Below are 13824 nucleotides of genomic sequence, written 5' to 3' on the forward strand. Positions count from 1 at the left end.
TCTCTCTTTCCCTGAATAATAAAGAATGTTTTGAATTTGGTTTCCTTTCAGAAAGAAAGGGACTGCATGCATGAAGGTTGATACTACATGTCTACATTTTATTCACAGAAAACTCTGTTTTGGTTACCTGTTACAAGACTGCTTGCAAAGGCTGAAGCTTCCCCTCTGTTTTAATGGCATAATAATAAGGTTATATATTTCAATGCAGTCGGTTTTGCCCTTGCATGCAAAGAACTGATATTTAGTCACAGACATTCTGTATGCCCACATATATTTATGTACATTTAGTGCACATTTAGGAATACTGGCTGTCGTCTATTCTATCTTTTTTTAATTATTACTTATGACTGACAGTGCATACAGGACTGTTGTTACAATAAACTGGCTATTTGAAAGGCAAAGGCATTCTTGTTTTCTATCTCTTTATAATTAGACACTATTCTAAAAGAGGGACAGAAGAACTGAAGGGAAGGGATGAATTCTTAGGGCTGTGGAAGAAAGTTTTTTTTTTAAAAATGGAGAAAAAGAAAAACCAGACTAGCAGAAGTAGCACATGGAAATAAACCTACCTGAGTTTCCTTCGCTTTTCCAGCTGGTCTTGGAGCTCATGAAGTACTCCTGACTTCCATCCAGGTATGCCTCCTGACTCCTCTGTGTACCCCTTCTCAATAATCTTGTTGTCCATATCCATTTCTGAGGTTCTTTTTCTTCTCATTTGAGGTCATACATCCAATGGCCATTGAGTTCTAATTTTCTTTAGCATCAGATTCTGTATATTGGTCAATAGAACCTCAGTTTTATCACTGGCAGCTTCTTTTTTATTCAAATGTTCGATTCTTTTTCCCTGCTGTGACATTGTTACTCATTCCTCTCATCACAGTGTCTGCATCTTTTACTTGCAAATATCCAAAAATCACCTTAGTTCTTGTGAGAATTCTGCAGCCTGGCCTGCAAATACTATCAGTGAGAACAGAAGCATGCTACAATTGTCCAGAATATGGAGGTCCAGTAACTCCACACAGAGTAATGTCTCTAAGTTCAGGTAGACCTAAATATGCACTTTCTCAACTTTAAAGTTGAGAAGAATGTTTTTTCATCGCAGAAAGTGATGAAACCTGAAGTTTGATGAAAACTGGAATTTGAGATTGTGACTGGATTAGTCACAGCCAAAGGGTCAGCAGATTATGAATTTCTTAACAAATTTAGTAAATTCGTTTCTCTCAGTAAATAAGTAACGTACCACCCCTGCACACATCCCACCACTGCTGTAACAGACAACTTTTTCTATGTGTGAAGACAGTTTAATTTGACCTGCATAAACTCTGGGTGTTTCCTAGCAAGACCCGGAATGGACTCTGTGTGTGCATGTGCTGAAAAAACACAGGCATTCCTTTGTAGTATCAACTCCAAGTCCAAGGAGTTTGGTTTTGTGGATTTTTAAATCAAACTACACTGCATAACCAAGACACTGCAGAAATACCATTCCAAATTCATAACAACTTGTCTTAGACATGCCAAGAGCACTATAAAGACACACAGGAAATAAACAGCCCTGCACTCAACCTCATCGTTTTCTATGACATAACAGCTTTATTCCTAAATATGTGCGTGTATACCCAAAAAACAATCCTGAATATTTATGCATAGGGCATGACAGCCACAATGTACCTGAAGCTGATAGAAACACAGTTTCACATTTAAACACTGGCCTTTTCACCAACAGAGGAATTGCTAGTACCTCTGAAAATGTAACTAAAATAAATCACCAGCACTGAAAATTGAGACATTTGATTTAACAACTAATTCTGGTGAAGGAGATGAAATACAGGGATGAGCCACTGACTCACAGTATCACAAGAGGCCTGGGGAACCCCTTTCAAGAGTATTCCTAATGCAAGAGAATGCCCTGCTGCAGCACCAGAAGGAATGCCAGAGCATCTACTCCAAGTGAAAGAAAAAGCACTCCCTACAGTTTATCCTCGCAACAAAATTTGGATATCTTCTCTTTCAGCATTTTGACTATTTTATTTGAACTGAGGAACTGCTCAGGAAGTGACAAAGATGGACTAGGTTAAATGCCGTAACATGGTACTTATTCACACCACATTAGGCAGAGGAACACTAAAATTAGGCATAAAATTTTATTCCCTTGATAATATCCTCAGTATTGGCTAGAGACAGGAGGAGAAAAGGGAATTTCCCTTGGAAAAAATAAAACAAGCTATTGATACGTAATATAAATACTGTGGCAGTAAATCAGTATGTATTGCTGTTTCTACTGGGGGGGGGGAGGAGAGGTGGGGAGGAATGTGAAACATCACCGGAGACACTGGAAAAAATTAGCCATTCAGTGAGCTCTGACCCTTTTTCATGGTTACTATACTATCCATTACATTCTGCCTGAAAACAATCATATTAATTACAAAAACATAGGTGAGATGTTTTCTTTTGATTTCACTGGAGACGCATGAGAAATGTGTTTGGCCTATCACTCTATAAAAAGATGCAACAAGCCTGATCCAAAACTCATTGTCTTTCCTTTGGGGTCAGCAGCCGCCTCATGCAAAGTAGAAACAACACAGCAGCCTTCTTAAAACACATCATGAAAATGATCTGCAAAAAACCTCTGCTTTGCACTGATTCTCTTCACCACTTCACCTAGTGATGGACAGCACTTTCCAGATTCAGAATGAAGCAGCTGAAGTTCTGCCAAGTGAACATACATCCATAGTATATTCTGCCCTTTTTAATCAACTTCCTGATTAAAATATGCCATGCTGACATAAGGTATGAGAGATGCAGACTTTTAATACTTCACGAAATAATAGACCCCAAGTGCTGGTTTGGGTGAAAATCTGTGATCCTACAGATGTTTATGGGTTTGCCTGGTGCAAAGCTATAATCAATTTGGTTATGATGAACCCTCAAGATAAACAAAATTTAACACAGAGGAAACCAGTTTCTGAAACCAATTGCCCAGATGCATTAGGCAGGTAGGACTTCCAGCAAACCAAAGGGTCTACTGGCAGACCCAACACTGATTTCTGAATGTTTACAGCCTACCAGACAGTCCTATATCAGACCTGATTTGATGAATCCCTATGGGGCACCCTGCAGCCTTAGTTATTTCCACGACCAAGTTGGCTAGTTTCCTTACTTGGAAATTGTGTTCCACATTAGCAGCTTCCATGCAAACATATTTAACTAGTATATACATTGCAAACCTAACCTGAGATCAGATTTTAAATCTGATCTAATAATGTTTACTGTTTTCCAACAAAACGTATGATCCCTTTTAAGCGATCAAAAATTCTGTTGTGGTTTTTGGCTGCCTGTGCCCACATTCCACTCTTCCCCTCAACAGAAGACGTCCCCTCTTCATTTCAGTTTCATTACATTTTGCTGCTTTTTCCTCTATGGCTAAAATAGTCAGGGTGCTGTGAAGGATTCTAAAGAGATAATCTTCGTCAACAGCCCACAAAAGCTTTGATTTGCTCTCCTTGTGACTTTTTACTCTAGGATATGTGAAGAAGGTGATGGTATTTGGTCTGCACCCATTTTCATTCCACAGAAATCCGGCTGCCTTTGTGGTAAAAACACCATTGATACTCTTATTAGGATTTCTCATCACTCCTATTATAAGAAAGAAAAGGTCAATAAGCAGTCTACAACCCAAAAGTTTTCTTGTACTACACTGTCAACAACTTCACATCTTTATTGAAAGTTGATCAACATGATGCAAACATCTATCAAGTCCAGGGAAATGGATATTAAATTCAGTATTTCCATAAGTAGCATACACATTTAATAAGAAAGTACTTTTCCACCACTGAATCATCAACAAAATAATATCTGTTCAGAGTTCATCAAGAAATAGGTTCTAACACAGAGAACTCTGTTTTATAAATGTGCTTGTGCAATGCACTTGAAAAGAAATGCCCATGCTGATTTCCCAAGACAGTGCTCACGGATGGGAATTATATTTTCATTCTTTTGCAGTTCACATAAAAGCCTGACTGGTGCAGAAGAATAGTTTTCAGAACAGTACTGTGTTTGCTCTTCATATGGCAAAGTTTCTATGCCCAGCTAATAAATTGCCATATAAGTGTATGCACTGATGTGTATGCAATCTAAATACTCCTTTGCATAACTTATCTCCTCAACACAAAAATTAAACAAAATAGAAAAGAACAGGGAAAAGAAAAAAAAAAAGAGACACCCTCAAAAATGGTCCTTAACAGATCAGGAGACATAATACACTGAAGTAGCTCCTCTTCTTTCTTAATTGTCTTTGTCTCCAAACACACAGTTGCTCAATTCTATAATATGTAGGATACAAAGCTGTAGAGTAAAACAACAGTCATAGTATGAACTAAGAACTACTACAATAAAACTGATGCCCTTTTTGAAAATGTGGGCATATAACTGGGTATTTGAATCTAAAACAAAGAAACCGCTGCAAATGTTTAGCATTTAACTATTGCCCTTGTTGGTTAACATAATGGGGGAGAAAAAAGGAACATTCACTCTCCAGAAAGTTCAGGATGTAAAATACATACAAAATTGAATTTACTCCTAGGTTAGTTTTAAATATACTGAATTCTGCATTTACTCATTGTAATTATTTACTCTTCTCTTTGTTTCACTTGATAAATCAATGTGGTTTTTAGAAAAATATAATAATTACTTTTCTCCTAGTGAAAACCCCTGGTTTATTGCATAGTCTTACATCAGCCTGTATTTCTAATGTTAGGAGTGTTATGTTGCCATCTCAATTGTTTTTAAATGTGTCACATTGAAAACAAGTATAAACAGACATAATCACCAGACTACAGCACAGCAACCAAGTTTAACCTTATCATTCCAAACTTGAACCTTGATAAATCATCAGGAGTACCTGCTGACTGTCCAATAAGGGTTAACAGTTTCTTCCAATATTATCTTTTTTTGTTTGTTTGCAGAGTGACATGACAAAGACTTCTATTTGTTTGGTAATTTTTGAAAAGAAACTACCACACAACACTGAAATGTCAATTGAAAAAAATAAAAGAGAGAGGTAAAAACTAAATATGGTTTGGAACTGTGTGCTGTTGTTCTCCAAAACAGCACCATTAAAGGTTACAAAAACCCCACACCTCTCAAATTAAAGCAAATCATTCATTAAACTGTTCTACAACAGTCACAAGAAGTATGTAAAGACAATTAAAGGGTAATAATTTCTACTTAACCCCAACCTTAACTGCAGTTTCAAAATTAGGTCACTTAAAATGAAAATCACCATTTTAAAGGGGATTAAGAATCATTAAAATTGGATAAAATATTCCTAAATGACCACATTAAAAAAAAAAAAGTAAAGGCAACTAAATTGAAGCTCCATATTTTATACACAGCATCAGGATTATATAAGAAATGCGTGTCAATGGATGCTCTGTTCAAGAAGTGGGATTCCAGTCTGACTCAGTGTTATCATCTGGCAAAAAAAAAAAAAAAAAAGTAATTCAAAGACAGCTTGTTTATCTTCTTCTTTTGATTTCTCCTTTCAATAAAGAAGCCTTTATAAGGACACGTATATAACACGCATTTGGAGCTGAAAGAACCACTAGTAATTTGTCAATCAGTAACTTCAGCTTTTAGCATTACTAGTAAGTTTGTGTTAAATAAGCATTTTTTTTCCTTTCAGCCAAGAAAATGCACACCACACCAATCAAAACTAATCACATCTGGGCTTTCATTGAAGCAGTAGCTGCTAATTTTACAGGTCTGCCCACATTGTGCTAGAAAATAGGAAGCAGAAATCTGACATTTCCAGCAGTCGTTATTAAAACAACAACCACTGAGTGCTTGATCCCGTTTTCACTGGAAGCAATGTCAAAACTCCCCGCTGACTTCAGGGGGAGCAGGATCGAGCCCTGATCTGCTCAGCCTCCTCCAGCTCTGTGCACAGGAGGATGTGTTGAGGAGCTGGGGTGGGAGAAGAGGAGAAACACAAACCCCAGCTATTCTTTTGTTAACTGCCCAAAGAGTTGAACTTTCCATCAGTTTGTGAACAACAGCAAAGTGCCCTGCAAACAACAACCGTGATATTTACCTTGAGGGAATAGCAAAGGGAAAGCCGTAGAACTGCAAACCAAAGTAGTCCAAATGAATTATCTACGCATGCAGTCCAAACGTGCACCTTCAAGTAGGCCAGTCTGTCAAGCAGTCATCTCCTCGGCACCAGCCGCCCTGCCTTCCATCTTACGAGATTCAACCAGAGAACTGACAAACCTGCTCCACGACAACAAAATTCTCCTAATGCTTTTGAACGCCCACCATTTGTTCTACATTCATCCAATCAACTTTCCACTGCACATCTTCTCCTGCGACTGAGGCTCAGAGGCAGGATCCCTTCTCATCTGTATGCTAATTATTTTGCCATATGGACAAAAGTAATAATGCTTTTAGACAGGAAACCAACGGGCCTGAAGTCGAAGGCAGAAATTAATAAGTTGCCACCACTGAACGCCGAGAAGACGGGCATGCGTGCAGCTCTGTGGCTGACGGATCAGCTGTAACCTCCATTTAAGAGCAGCAGAGAGGCGACGGGCGGGAGGAAGCCTCGGCAGCGCAGCATGCATCAAGCCCGCGTTCCCTCAGAGACCACATTACTGCCGCAGAACAGCGTCCGTAGCAGACCGCTGACTTACCCCGCCTCAGCCCGCATCCTTTAAGCACTGCGACGCGCATCCAAGTTGTCGGCCCCGCGGCGGCCGCAGCTGCAGGCCCAGCCCCGCCGGCGCGTCGGGAGGCGGGCAGGGCTGGGGCCGCGCTCCGCGCCCTCCCCGGCACCCCGGGCCGGGCTCCCGGCGGCGCTGTATTCCACCGAATAGAGGGGAAACACAAAACGCCGCAGCTCCGGAAAGCAAACCGCGAAAAATACTCCCCTGCCGCGGCTGCCGGCGTAAAATGGTGTCTCCGTTATAGAACAACCCCTTTCTCCCACCACCACCCCCCCCCCAAAAAAAAAAAAAAAAAAAAAAAGGAAAAAAAACACAACTATATCTGGCCCTCTAAATGTGTCTTTAAAATAAAATCATGATTGGAAACCATTACTGTTTTGAAGCTGGGGTACCACTCCAGGTTTTATGGTGTTAATTCATCGGGATTGTTGAAGCCTCGCTTATTTTACCTGCTCACACCATCTTCTCCCCTTTGAAACAAAAGAAATGAACTATTTCCAGGGGAGAAGATCAGCAGCCTTACACCATTAGCGACCCAAGCGGCTCAGCTCTATGTGACCAACAGCCCAAACATAAACAAGGAACCTCACGCAGAGAGGGCCAGATCTGCATGTGCCCCTTCACAGCCTTTTCCCTAGCAGTTTGACGTGGATTCTGTGGCTCCCGCTGCCTCCGCTTACTCAGGGACCGCGTTACTAAACGTGTCACGCAGACAATAACTGGGAAGAGGCACCTCACCGCCTCGCCACACTATTGCGGAGGTTTCCGCCGGCGCCCCCCTCCCGTGGGCAGCCTCCCTGCGGGCTTGCCCCCGGGCAGCCTGACGCCCCTGCAACGGGAGTACCCTGACAAGCGGGGAGCCACTTCCTTTAAACTTGTCCCCGAAATGTCATTTCGGCAGCAGCGTGACGGGCTGCGATCCTCCCGCGGGGCCGCGGCACCACCCGCAAGGGAACGGGCACGAACACTGGCACTGCTCATCACGCCCTGCCAGCCCCGGCATCGCAGAGGCTCCTGCCCGTCCGGCCGCTCGGCACGGAAGGACCCTGGCCAGCGCCCAGCTACAGCCCGCGCCCTCCCTGCACACACGCACGCTGCCCTCCTGAATGCCATTGTGCTGCTGCAGCCCCCTCCGCCCCGCACCCCTCCTCCCCCTTGCGCGGCGGTGCTCGGTGCGGGCAACCCGCGCGCAGACCCCTCTACCCGCCACAGAGGCGGGGTAGCCTGACCCAAAAGTCACAGGGAACACCCTTCTCCAGCCCTGGAACGTAATCCCCCCCGAGCCTGCTGCCTGACGGGTGGAGACCAGACATACCGGGTACTGCAGAGGTTACCGTTCCCTCCCCACCAGCCCTGCCAGGAACCACACACACTGCAGGCTGGAGGCAGGGCGAGCCCCCCCCCCGCGTACCAGCCCTCTGCATCCCGAGCCATCACAGGAGATTTACCGCCGCACCCCGACGGCAGCACAGGGGGGGGGTGGTTTGGAAGGGAAGCTCGCCACAGGGATTCAGAAGAGAGCCTGCTGAGGTCGGGACTAACAATAGCAGAGCCCTCAAGACTTCCATGCTTTTGGTGGACAACGCAGTGTTTCCCTCAGAAAGCAAAAAAAAAAGGACTTACGTGTCTCTTCCCCCGCCCCCCCCCCCCCCCCCCCCCCGCGCTCGTGGTTCGGTGTTTTTTGGTTTTGGGTTTGTTGTTGGTTTGTTGGTTTGGGGGTTTTTTTTTGCCTTCCCCCTCCCCCTTAAGTTTTTCTGTCATCTCTGATTACATCTCCCCGCTCTCGCTGGGCTCCCCCGAGGCCAAGGCGCTGAACCCTCGGGAACGGCGGCGCAGTCGAGCCGCAGGTGCGGATGGGGAGCGCGCAGGGGGCCGCGCAAGGGCGGGGGGAAGCGGGTCTGGCCTGCGGGGGGGGTGGGGTGGAGAGGAGCCTCCTCGCAACGGGAAGGAGAGCTACCATGTCTGCGTCGCAGCGGGGGAGGGCATGTCAGCCTGGGGTTTTTCCACCCAAATCTATGTAGCCTGAGAAGCACACGCACACCTGGGGACGAACCCGCCTCTCTGTGAGCGTGTAGGGGTATCGGCACCCCCCAAATGGATCTCGTCCTTTCCTAACGTAGGGTTTACATGCAGAAACTTTGGATAGATGCATTCGCGTTTCACAAGTCACGGCTTGTCTTCTTTCCTCTAATAAAGCTAACCTCCTCATGTTGGATCCTGGCTAGCCTTAGTAAGACAGTGAAGGGGACTATGTGGCACACACGTCATTGGCAGGTGTTTTCAGATTTGTAAAAGGTGATTTAGCTGGGGAAAGAGCCCTCATCATCACTTCCAGCCTTGGGGATGGCACAAAGGAACGGCCTGGTGCTTCTCTCACTGATGACAAAACCAACGCTTGCTTTGAGGCAGAAAGTATATAAATCCTGTGTTAGTGAGAGTTAAGGGGGGAGGAGGGGCAGCATAAATTAGAAACAATTACAAAAATACCAGTGTGTAAAAAAAAAAAAAAAAAAGAAAAATAAAAAAGAATAAATAAAATTGGGAGACTAGTGATTCATTGGCCTAATTATGCTCTACAAGACGTTAGGGTATGGGTTTAATGTTGTGGGTTGAATTCTCCCTCCCCCAGCCTATGTCTCGTCAACGCACACTATACATCGGGAAAAGGATATGCAGGTCAGGTTTAAGCAGCATTAATGAGAGCACAGTATTTTTCCTGAAGGTTACATTAGCCAGGCTAGCAAATTTCAGGTAAAGTATTCTGGAAAACCTTCCATTTCTTGCGCTTTCCCGCTGGTAGCAGTTTTTAACAAGAGTTGAAATATTAAGCAAACACAGAAAGCAGAATTCAAGCATTAGAAGAACCCACTACTGTCAATAAGGGAGTACAATTTCAGTTTGACAGGAGTATTACAAGAATATACTCGCTAACGAGCAGCCTTAATTGGCCTGCATATTGTGGCTGTCACTGTTAAAACCTGTTCCTATACACTCCTATTTTATATATCCTTTAAACGTATAGTTCTCCAAGGCAGTTAAGGAGACAATACTTCACTCATTGGGCTTTTGATTTTGGGTGGAAAAGAGACGGGAAGAAAAGGAAACGAAAGGAAAATAAGAAACCCTATTGAGAATATGCTATCAGTGACTGAAAAACTATGTGGAAGTCAAAGCTATTGTAGAAAAAAGGCAAACGTCTTTTTCGGTTTCAGTGCAGTTTTGAACGTAAATTGTTATTTGTCCATAGATTTTAATGGCTGCAGAGGTTTCACTGACATTTACTATACTCAAATCTTTTCAAAATGTACTGTTCTTTAACAGATCCCACCTTTTCCTCAGCAGGACACTCTGTCTTAGAAGTATTTTTAATTTAGTGATTTGCAGGAGTTCACTGCTCGTCCTGGCAAATTACTCACACAATAGAGTTTAATGTGTGGCTTCAGTTTCCAGTACAGGGTCATGCTCGTAAAGAATACAAATGAAAGAGGAGCTATTAAAAAAAAAAAAAAGAAAGAAAAAGTTACTGCGCATGTGCGATTGGCAGCTATTAAATGATAACAATGCAACTTCTAGGTAATAAAAGTCAAAATACCAAACAGGGCAGAGCAGACCATGCCCTGATGCTGTGTCAAGTGCCTTATTTTAAAGAAGCTATTCCTAGGCTGAGTTAAAACCTTCTAACCTGCAAGCTTGAATACAGAACACTGTTGCATTTGCAAACTGCAAAAGTCATTTATGTATATAGTGAAACCTCAAAAAGATTTTAAAGATCAAGTTTCGATCGATAAAATGCTTCCTATTGTCGCACTCCGGAAAACTAGGGGGTAAAGGAGGGAGGTAGGATTTGCAGGGCAGACGCAGGAAAGACCTCGGGCACAATCGTGCTGACGGTGAGGGCAAACGTAACGTTGAGGTGATAAGATGGGTACGTTGTTTATTTGCACAAAAAAAAAAAAAAAAAAAAAAGGGAAAAAAAGAAAAAAGAAAAGAAGACAAATTAAAGCGCTTAGCTCAACAAAGCGCTCTTCGCGAAGAGAAAGTCTGGCTAAGCATGGCAATACCTGTAATGTCCCTCGCATTCTGAGAGTTAAAAGTGCCCGACTGCAGCGAAGTGCTGTTTAAACTGCACTGTCTCAAGGATCTCTGCGACCAAATAAACCTCACTCCGAGACAGCTTGCAAAAGAACTGGAGCAGTACTTCGAGGCAAAGATTCGATGCGCTGCCACAGCTCTGCCCGCATCGCCCTTTGGGCCGGCGCAGCGCCGCTCCCGCTGTGCCCGCAGGGAGCTCAGGGGCCGGGGCAAGGGGGTGTGGCGGCGTCGAGCCGCTGGCTGCGGACAGCTCCCGGTGCTGAACGGCCCGTGCCGCGCTGGGGCGGCCGGCGCCCCGGCTGCGCGGCGCTGTCTGCAGAACAATGGCAGCCAGCTCCAAATCCTGCTCTAATCACGTTAATGAGATTAATCAGTGAATTAGCAGCAGTCAGATGTCAGGGTGGCAAGGAGGAATCCAACCAAGCTTGGTAATTAACTTTTGGGGGGCAGGGGAAGGGAACAGACAGTGTTACCCATTAGTCTTTTCCCGAACTTTAGCAGGCTTTATTTGCCAGCCTTTGGAAGATGCTGACAACTGAAGTGGAGGGGGGAGGAGGGGATAAGACGGAGCCCTCAACCTTTGAGCACTATAATACAGCCTGCTAATACACAGTATCCTGTTACTTCCAGCTGAAGTCCATTGAGGAAACTCGCACCGCTTCAAACACACACACACCACCCAACACCAGAGCTGCACTGTACTGAACTCCGAGTGTGCGACTAGTTCTGTGACCCAACTTCCACCGCAAATACCAAGAGGCATGATAAATATGGCGGATGTCAAAGGAGTATTAAATCTTATTCCTTTTTAGAAAATCTACAAGAAATATACTCTCTGAAATCAGAGGGGTAGGAGAAAAAAGTGCCCATTAAACAACTACTAGCAATAGATTATCATGACAGGTTAATGCTGGATCAGTTGCGGGGTGTTTTCTAAAGCAAAAAAAAAAAAAAAAAAAAGAGGAATTTTAATCAAGTAATTTAGAGAAAGTCACTTAATGTAGACAAGTCAGTGATCTGGTCTCCAGCTAATTTCAGTAAAAGTGAAACTTTTTTCCACCCATGACCATTTCTCTGTTGCAAGGACAAAATATAAAAAGAGATTCCCTGTAGATTATAAACAAAATCCAAGTGTATTTATTTGCAAGAAAGAGAGTACTGCATATCTCCTTTTCTATTTTTAAAAGGAGTATTGGCAACCATGCAAAGCATTTATCGTGTAAAACTGTTACTTTTCATGCACACACTACTTCTGCAGAAAACATTTAAAAAATCCTCCTCTTTGCATAGAGGAAGCTGTGCACGTTGTTCAGCACTCAGAAGAAAATTGCATGTTTCTGTTCCATTAAGTTTCATCTTTGTTAGTGACAAATAAAAGAAGCCTGTGTAACATCTCTTCCACAGGAGACAAAGTCTTTTTTCTTTTCTACTAACCTAAGCTGTTTTCTTTTCTACTCTTACTTTTCAGCACTAAAATAATACATTAACAATTCTGCACTAAATGTACAGGGACAACAGTGCTATTTATCTGAACTATTTAAAAATGGAAGTATAAGCTATGATGTTTTCAAAGTTAACTGAATTAACCATCCCTTATTTACAAAGCTTTTCCCTTTGAAGAAAAACTCTGAGATATGAAACACTGAAGACAGTGTTCTTTCAAAATGCTATTCTACACGAGTGTGCCTCTTTAAAGTACAAATCCATCGTTTTCAAACACCATTCTAGTTTAAAAACCTAGGATCTGCTAATCTTTTATTTAATTGTATTCTGCTGTCATTGAGCATTCCAATCTGTGAAGTTTTTGTCTCAGGTTCTCCATATCAAACAAGTACTGTCCAACATGCAGTAAGTTTATATAAACAACAACATGCTTAATGCATGCAACATTATGCGTTCATATAGTAAACACACACTTTAGGATTTTTTTATCAGCTATTCTACAGCCGAGTACAATTTTGACTGCACAGCAGTATTGCCAGAAGAACTTGAAAAGAGCAAACAATGGATACTTAAGTACAAGCTACAGAACTGCAAAAATCACAGTAATCTTTCCAGTTAGCTACAAGAATCAACCCCCACCCTGCACAAAACACAGCCCAAACCTGCACCATTAACCATTTACAAGTTAAACATAACAAGACATTTCAGCATGGTTAAGAAACACCCTGGCTTACTACAACTTTGAAAGGATGAGGAGTAAGAAGCATACCACAGAGACCCAGAAAAGGCTGCTTTTTTCTTCATTGAACACTGAAAAGATAACCCATGTTCCAGGAAATTAAAAAAAAAAAAAAAAATTAAATACACCCACCAACACTGAGTAAAAAAAGTCAGGGGGCTTCAAGAAGACTGCAGGGAAAAAGCTCTCACTCTCTTTAGTGTGCAGAAGCTTAGGGGGAAAAAAATGTCGCCCTGGCAGGAATGACAAATGCAGTAGGATAGGCTAGCAGGCCTGAGGGATCTGTTTTACTTCCACATACATCCTCTAATGCACGCACTCCCACTCATCCTCTCGAGATGCCTTTTTTTTTTCCTCCACTTTTTTTTTTTCACCAGCTCCAAATCCCCGGCATATGACCTTCTGTTAAATAGATAAAAAAAAAAATTTGCTTATCAGTCATGCAAATGAGGCTGAATTCATTTTCCACAACAGATGGCCTCATAGATAATGATGATGGAAGAGAGAAAATTGAATGTCTCTCACAAGGTGGTCATGGCAACCGAGAGCAGAATAATATCAATAATAAGCTCACTGCATAATAAGGTTGTCAATCCCACAAATCAAAGTCTTCAGCTAAATCAGGTATCCCACCCCCAGCTAGTTATCAGGTAAATAGAGAAATAGAGAGCGTCCTTTTTCTTTTTAAACGACGAGCTGTGAAAAGAAATGGTAGCTCCAGTGATTCCATGGTATGAAGGGAAGGAAGGAAAGAGCAGAAGAGATTTTTCTTCGCTAATTGTGGTTTATTTCATGATTGGGGGGTGGTGGGGGGTGGAGGTGGGGGTGTTG

At 42.9% G+C, this 13824-nt stretch overlaps 1 protein-coding gene across 6 annotated transcripts in view; it reads right to left on the reverse strand.

The window, feature by feature from the left end:
• The window catches only part of MYT1L (myelin transcription factor 1 like), a 308892-nt gene extending 295574 nt beyond the window's left edge, over positions 1-13318 (reverse strand). For 2 of the 6 annotated variants that reach the window (XM_061460733.1, XM_061460727.1), the window contains exon 1: positions 6089-6680. The gene's annotated coding sequence lies outside the window, so the exon portion shown is untranslated. The other 4 variants (XM_061460728.1, XM_061460729.1, XM_061460732.1 and 1 more) reach the window with 4 other exon arrangements.
• Positions 13319-13824: the final 506 nt, after the last annotated feature.

Source organism: Pezoporus flaviventris, unplaced genomic scaffold (assembly GCF_033815535.1).
Source record: "Pezoporus flaviventris isolate CSIRO_AGI_PZ_B2104156 unplaced genomic scaffold, CSIRO_AGI_Pfla_v1 ptg000031l, whole genome shotgun sequence".
Lineage (NCBI taxonomy): Eukaryota > Metazoa > Chordata > Aves > Psittaciformes > Psittacidae > Pezoporus > Pezoporus flaviventris.